Genomic DNA, 8,468 nt, shown 5'->3' with positions numbered 1-8,468 from the left:
TCAGAATCCATGCATCAAAGGAGCAGCCCAGTTTCATCCTCTCCGGGACAAACCTTTTTTTTCTCTTAGCAGTCCATGGTATATTCAACACTCTTCTCCAACACCACAGCTCAAAGGCATCAATTCTTTATTACCCCTAGTCATTGTCCAGCTCTCTGATGCATAGCACATAATTGCGAAGACTGTAGCCCGGATCAGGCACACCTTAGTCTCCAGCCTGACATTGTTGCTCTTCAGTGCTCTGACGAGATCTCTGAGAGCTGACTTTCCTAATGCAATTTGTCTCTTGATTTCCTAGCTGTTGCTATCAAGAGTGTTGACTGCAGAGTTGAACAAACTAAAACTGTTAACTATCTCAATCTCTTCACAATCCATAATTATGCTACCAATTTTCATATATATATACCAAAAATTGAAAGAACTATGGCTTAGATCACTTTGCTTTCTAAACAGACATACTTTCTATTTATCATTTTAAAGATGGGTTTGTGAGAAAATTTGCTCAAAATAACATATTTTGATATCTTGACTGTTCTTGTCATAGGTATGAGGGAACTATGGAGGCCTAGTAGCAAGTGGTTGTGCTGTGGTCTCAAAAGCACACACTTCAATGTCCTCAGTTGCTCCATGGAACAAAGATTAGCAATCTCCTCCCATGTGATTAACTGCCTCTGAAAGACCACCTGCGCGACAGCTTTGGGTCGGTTCCGACTTTACAGTACACAACAGCATCATAGGTGTAGATACATAGATTTTTGAAGGCTTGCTATCTCAGAAGTAGATGGCTAATCTTTCTCCCTTGTCTGTCTTAATTTGGGTGATCAGCTTTAGAAAAAATATTGGACAGATCAGCATTTTACCCAAAAGGTTTTATGAGAGTATGTAGGTAGCAGGACAATTGTTGGTCCCCGTGGTTCATCCCTTTGTCGCATGTTTTGTTTCTACCCTTACTGTGCTCTACCAGCATCCAGCTGAATTTCCTGTCCTTGCCCCTCCCACATCTCCCAGCCCCTGCTACTGGCCAAATCTGGTTTAATGGCTCAAGCTTCCCACTACATCTGTCCTCTCATTTCTCTCCACTCCCCTGTGATATTGGTGCTCCAGATGCAGAGACAGAGGGCAGTGTCCATGTAGCATGTGTTGTTAAATAGCATGGCCAGATGACCTCCATATGTGTAGAGGAACAGCACAAGAAAGGAAAACCCTGGAAGAAATGAATTAACTCAGTGACTGTGTAATGGGAGTAGATGTGTCAGAGACAATAAAATTGGCTTAAGACAGAGTAGATTTCAGAATTGTTTTACATAGAGTAGCTATGAATTATAGGCTACTTGTCAACACAAAACACAATAACAACAACCATAGGTATTGATTATGATGCCAAGTAAAATTATTGGCAAATGTGAACCACATACCTTTGGATTTAAACCACATTGAAACCACATGTTTATGCACTAGGCCACCAGGACACATTGAGACTAGTACAATAAATTTCTCCATGTTTTTATTTGATGATCTTTATAGTTTTAGACTTTATGTGTACAATCTTGATGCATTTTGAGTTAATACATATTTATATTAAAAGATAGAAATATGCACCTTATTGCAATTTTCTTTAAATAGACCATTTGCTTTACTAGCATCATTCTTATATAGACTTTTATTTTTCATTTTAATGAAAGTTTACTGAGACTTTGGAGTTCCATTCACTCATTGTTGCACACCTACCTGCCCACCCTTCCCTGCCACTTCAATTTTCTCTTTAAAAAGTGTAAAAAAAATTAAATAAATAAAAATTCTTTCACTGTAATACAATCCCTCCCACCCCCATCCTGCCAGTCCACTTCACTATGCAGCTTTCATTATAGACATTTGTCATGACAGTAATACAAAATCATATATTACTCCTAAACAGTTCTCTCCCTCATCTGTTTCAATGCAGTATACATTACTTACCCTTTTAGTGTCCCCTCAACTCTGATGTCAGCGGCATTTTACAACAGTGGCACTTTGTAGTATCTGTCCTTTTTTTACTGAGATATTTCACTCAGCATAATGTCCTGCAGGGTTACCCATTTTGTATATTTCATGAGTTCCTTGTTTTTCAAGGCAGCATAGTATTCCTTTGTGTGAATATATCAGAGCTTCTGTATCCATCCATTTGTTGATGGACACATGGGTCGTTTCTAAATCTTTGCTATTATGAACAAAACCACAATAAACATGGGTGATCGTATGTCTGCTAATGTGGCAGTTATGGTTTAGTTAGGTTATATTCTCAGTAGGGTGAAATGGTATTTCTATTTGCAACTTTTTGAGAAAGTGCCATAATACCTTCCATAGTGGTTGCACTATTCTATACTCCCACCAACAGTGAATAATGGTATCATGTTCTCTCCAATCTTGCTAGCATTTGTTGTTTTTTGTTCTGCTAAATTTTGTTATTCTTATTGGGGTGAGATGATATCTCATAATTGTTTTGAAACAGTTCTCTTAGAGCTAAGGATTTTGAACATTTCTTCATGTGTTTGTTAGCCATCTGAATATCATCTTTGGTGATGAGTCTGTTCATTTTCTGTGCCCATTTTGCAATTGGGTTGTTTAACTTTATCTCGTTGAGGTGCTTGAGTATTTTATAAATTCTAGATATAAGTCTCTTATCAGAAATTCCATTACCAAATATTTTTTACAAGTCTGTGTCTTCCCTTTTTACCATGTTGGATAAGTTTCTGGATGCACATAAGGATTTGATCAATTACACTGATTGTTTTTCTTATGCTGAACCGTTCTTGTATAGCTGTTATGAATTCCACTTTTTCATGGTGAATTACTTTTTTTTTAATTTATTATTGCATTCTAGGCTTGGAAGCAGGAGTGGCATCCACTTCCGTAATATCTTGCCTCTAGAAACCCTATGAACCAGGAGAAAAGATTAAAGTCACATGAAAGTTGAGGGCTTTTGTTCATAGGGTCACTATGAGTTGCCTACGTCTCGACGGTACATAACAACATCAACATAGGTAGAAAGAGATCATTTGGCTTAGTGGACAGAAAGTCATGCTACCAAGTCAAAGCTGGTGTATTTTAATCCGTGGCCCTCATACCTGTTTTTCATTGTTTTTGTTCAAACATTCTTCTATGTCGTATAGCCCTGATATGTCCACTTGCTGTACAGCGGTAACTTGTGGGTGCTGTGAAGCTGAACACTGTGACACTGATGTGTCAAAATGCATTAATGTTTACCCATGGTGGACAGTGTTTGGTGGAGCTCTCTGATTAGAACAGGCTTGGAAGCAGGAGTGGCATCCGCTTAAAGCAACAGTTTGCCTCTGGAAACCCTACGAACCAAGAGAAAGGATGGAAGTCAAATGAGTGAGTGTTGAGGACTTTTGTTCATAGGGTTACTATGAGTCACCTACAACACCATGACACTTAATAACAACAACAACAACAATTATTGGATTCTTTTGCCCAGGATTTTATTCATCTATTTTTGCATCTATGTTCATCAGCGATACTGGTCTATAGTTTTCTATATTGGTGGTGTCTATACCTGACTTTGGTATCAAGTATATGTTTGCTTCATAGAATGAGTCTGGGAGAATTCCTTCTTTTCCTATTTTCTGAAATAGTTTATGTAGAATTGCTGATAGTTCTCTGAATATTTGACAAAATTCACTTGTAAAATCATCTGGTGTAGGTCTTTATTTGGCTGAAAATTGTTTTAATAATTTTTTAATTTCTTCTTTTGTAATGGGTCTGTTGATGTGTTCAACTTCAGTTTGTGTCAGTGTAGGTAGGTTGTGAATTTCAAAGTACTTTTCCATTTCCTTTAGGTTTTCATATTTGTTTGAGTGTAGTTTTTCATAATATTCCAATATTAGCATTTTAATTTTAGTTGGTTCTGTGTCATATTATCTGTTTAATCTCTTATTCAGGTTGTGCCATTTTTTTCCTTTGTATAGTTTTGCTAGTGGTTTGTCAATTTTATCAAACTTTTCAAAGAACAAACTCCTAGATTCTTGACAGTTTCAGTTGTTTTTGTTTTCTATTTATTTCTGCTATAATTTTTATAATTTCAAGTTTTTTTTAAAGGGTGTCAGTTTTCCTGCTGTTCTTTTACAATTTGTTGGAGATGTTGAGTTAGAGAGTCAATGGTTATATTTTTCCCTTCCTTTTGAAGTGTTTGCTTATTGCAATAAATTGGCCTTTGATTTCTGCTTTGACTGTTTCCAAAAGGTTTTGGTAAATGGTGTTTTCACTGTCATTTGTTTCAAGAAATTTTTAATTCCATTTTTATTTCTTTGAATACCCACTCATGTTCAAGCAAGGTGTTGTTCAGCTTCCAAATGTATGGTTGGGGTTTTTTTTCCTCCTTTATTCTCTTACTATTAATTTTAATTTTGTAGCATTGTGATCCGAGAAATACTTTATATTATTTTTATCTTCTTTTTTAAGTTTATTGGTGCTTGCCTTGTGGCCTAAAATGTGATCTATTCTGGATAAGGTTCCATGCACTTTGGAGAATAACGTATTCTGTGATTTTTTGGGGGTGTATTTTCCTAGAAATATCTATGAGATTGAGTTGGTTTATTATATGGCTTAATTCTTCAGCATCATTGTTGAGTTTCTTTCTGGTAGTTCTATCTTTTCTTGAGAGTGATTTTTTGAAGTCTCCAACTACTATAGTAGTGTTGTCTATTCCCTTTTTCACTTTTGTTAATGTTCGTCTTCTATATTGTGTAGGTCTTTCATTTGGTGCTGAGATATTTATTATTATTATTATTTTTATATATTTATTATTATTATTACGTTCTCTTGTTCTATTGACTTTACTTGTCCTTGGTGATGATTTTTGCATTGAAATTTATTTTATCAGATATTAATATCGCTACTCCTACTTTTATCTGGTTGCAATTTGCTTGGTATATTTTTTTTCTCACTCTTTTATTTTTAGCCTTTCTTTATCTTCATTTTTCAGATGTGTCTCTTTTAGACAGCATATTGATGGATATTTTTTAATCCAATCTGTAATTCTTTCTTTCTTTAGTGGTACATTTAAACCATTCACATTCAGTGTGATTATTGAGAGGGAAGATTTTATTGCCATCATTTTCTTGAGTTATTTTTGGTGTTGTTGCAAACTACATTGGTCCATCATACTTTCTGTGGCACCTCTGAAAGAAGGACATCTCACCGTGTTTCCTGCAATGCTGGTCTCCTTTTTTACAAGAATGGGAATCCCAGAACATTTAATGATGCTAACAAGAAACCTACAATTGGACCAGGAGGCAGTTGTCAGAAAAGAGCAGGGAAACATCGCATGGTTCAAGATTGGGAAAGGTATAGGCCAAGGTTGTGTTCAATCTCCAAACCTTTTCAACCTGTATTCAGAATAGATTATACAGAGGGCTGGGCTGTATGAGGAAAAGTGTGACATCAGGATTGGAGGAAGATTCATCAATAATCAGAGTTATGCAGATGAAATGACTTTGCTTCCTGAAACTGAGGAAGACCTGAAGAGCTTGCTACAGAAGGTCAAAGACTGTAGCCTTCAATATGGAGTGAGGCTCAACATAAACAAACAAATAAAAAGAAACAAAATCAAAGATTCTCACCACTGGGCCAATTGGCAGCATTAGGATGGATGGTGAAGATAATAAGATTGTTAACAGCTTTAGTTTGCTTAGTTCCACAATCAATATTTTGGCACCAGTAGCCAGGAAATTAGAAGATGTATTGTGATGGGAAAATCTGCTATTAGGGATTTCTCCAAAGTATTGAAGATTAATGTTGCCACTCTGAAGATTAAGGTGTGCCTGATACAGGTCATGGGCTTTGCAGTCACTTGCTATGCATCAGACAGCTGGACAATGACTAGGGAAGACAGAAAGAAAATGACACTTTTGAGCTGTGGTACTGGAGAAAAGCAGTGAATATACCATGGTCTGCTAAGAAAACGAACATGTTCATCCTAAAGAGGGTTAAACTAGGCTGCTTCTTGGAGGCAAAGAATTTTAAGCTTTGTCTGAAATACTTTCAACACGTGGCAAGGAGAGATCATTCCTCAGAGGACATAATGCTTGTGAGGATGGAGGGACAGCACAGGAGAGGAAGACTTTCTGTGACCTGGATTGATATAGTAAATGGAGTAACCGAGGTAGGTGTGTTGAAGACAGTGAGATTGGCACAAGATAGAGCAGAGTTTAGGGCTATTGTACATAGGGTCCCTATGAGTTACATGTGACTTAACGGGACATAACAACAACAACCCTTAGGTTCTGTCTTTCTGGGAATATCTATATCTCTCCTTCATATTTGATGGACAATTTTGCTTGGTATATTATTCTTGGTTGACAGTTGTGTTCTTTGAATGTTTGATATATGTCATTCCACTGTCTTCTTGCTCACAAGGTTTCTGCTGAGAAATTTGTGTTTATTCTTATCTGCTCTTAATAGATTTCTCTTAGTTTGTTTTTGCTTTCAGAATTCTCTATCGTTTATTCTGGCAGGTTTCACTATGATATGCATTGTTGTTTTTCTTTTTGTATTTATTCTATATGGTGTTCACTTAGCTTCTTGAACATATATTCTCTCATTCTTCATTATGACTGGCAAGTTTTCTTCTAGTAATCCTTCCACAACTTTTTTTGGTGTCTTTACTTACTTCCACAACTTTTTTGGTGTCTTTACTTACTTCTTCCTCTTCTGGGATTCTGATGATACACATATTATTTCTCTTGATACTTTTCCAAATTATTCTTCGGTTTTATTCTTTTTCCTTCCTTTTTGATTCTGCTTTTTGCTCTAGCAGATCAGTTGTGACACTTTTACCTTCTATTTCACTGGTTCTGTGTTCGATATCTTCAACTCTGTTCATGTGTACCTCCATCATGTTGACAGCATCTGAAACATTGATCTCATATTTTAGATTGTGGTTTCTTGTTTTTCCAGTGTCTCCAAAGTGTCATTTGTTTTCTTTGCATTGTTTTGGATTTTTTTTTTAAGATCCTCATTGATTTTTCTTGTAGTGTCCTATAATTCTTTCAGTTTGTCTTTCAATCATTGAAACTGTTCAATCATTGTTCTTTTCAATTCTGTATCAGAAATTTTCATCAGACCTTCTGGTTCCAGGAATTCCATTGATACTGTGTCATTTTTGGGGGGTAATATCTTGCTTTGGGCTTACGTAAGAAGTGAGATAGTTTGCTTCTTTTGCGACATTTCTGTGGTAGAATTTTTCATGCCTGAGAAAATAGCTGGTTCTTGATTTGATATCACTGCTCCAGAAGTAGGTTGGGCAGTTGTGGATGCATGTAGTGTAGGTACACGTGTAAATGCATGCAGGGGCTGGGAGTGGGACACACACCCAGACTCATGTGGAGGGGAGTGCATGTGGGGGGGTACCTGAATGAAAAAAACAACAACAAATACAACAAAAAAACCCCAAACAGGAAGCTTCAGTTTTCCCCTCGAGAATTGGGTCTGCCTCTCCAGTTGAGCTCCAGCTATCTCACTCTCTGTTGCTTAAGGTGAAGGGGTCTCACAATTTGTCCAAGAATCAGCAGTGATCTACCTTACGTCTCGCACTCAAATTCCCACTGTCCTACTTGCTCCTGGTGAGTGGGTTCCATTGCAACTCGCTGCTCCCCACTGAGATTCACTGTTCCCTACTGAGGCATGCTGCTCCCCACCAAAGCTTGCTGCTCCCCATCAAGGGTTGCTGTTCTCTTCCAAGGCATTCTGCTCCCTGACAAGGCTCCCTGCTCCCCATAGAGTCTCCCAATCTAATTATCTGAATAATAGTTCTCACTTAAATTCCATCTGTCCTGCTCACTCTGCTCTTGGCTCAGACTTTTTCCCCTGTGAATTTAAAAGATTAAATCTCAGTTCAACATAAGGAAAACAATTAATGTAATTCATCGCATTAACAAAGCAAAGAACAAGAATTACATGATACTATCAATTGATGCAGAAAAGGCCTTTGACAAAATCCAACACTCTTTCCTGATTAAAATACTCACAAAATAGGATTAGAAGGGAATTTCTTCAACATAGTAAAAAAGTATATATGTAAACCCTAGAGCCAACATTCTTCTCAATGGATGGACGGACGTTAAAGTCATTCCCTTTAAGAACAGGAACTAGGCAAGTATACCCACTCTCACCTCTCTTATTCAACATTGTATTGGAATTCTTAGCTTTAGCAATAAGAAAAGAGAAGGGAATCAAAGGTATCCAAATTGATAAAGAGGAAGTAAAATTATCTCTCTATGCAGATGATGTGTTAGTATACTTAGAAAATCCTAAAGACTCAGCAAAAATATATTGTACACAGTGGAATGATTCAGCAAAATAGCAGGATACAAGATCAACATACAAAAATCAGTCAGATTTCTCTACAGTGAGAATAAGAATACAGAGCCACCAGAACTAAGAAAAATAATGCCATTCACAATAGCTAATCA

This window comes from Elephantulus edwardii, unplaced genomic scaffold (assembly GCF_000299155.1).
Source record: "Elephantulus edwardii isolate Elephantulus edwardi_28Jun2011 unplaced genomic scaffold, EleEdw1.0 scaffold00123, whole genome shotgun sequence".
Lineage (NCBI taxonomy): Eukaryota > Metazoa > Chordata > Mammalia > Macroscelidea > Macroscelididae > Elephantulus > Elephantulus edwardii.
This window is presented reverse-complemented; position numbering follows the sequence as displayed.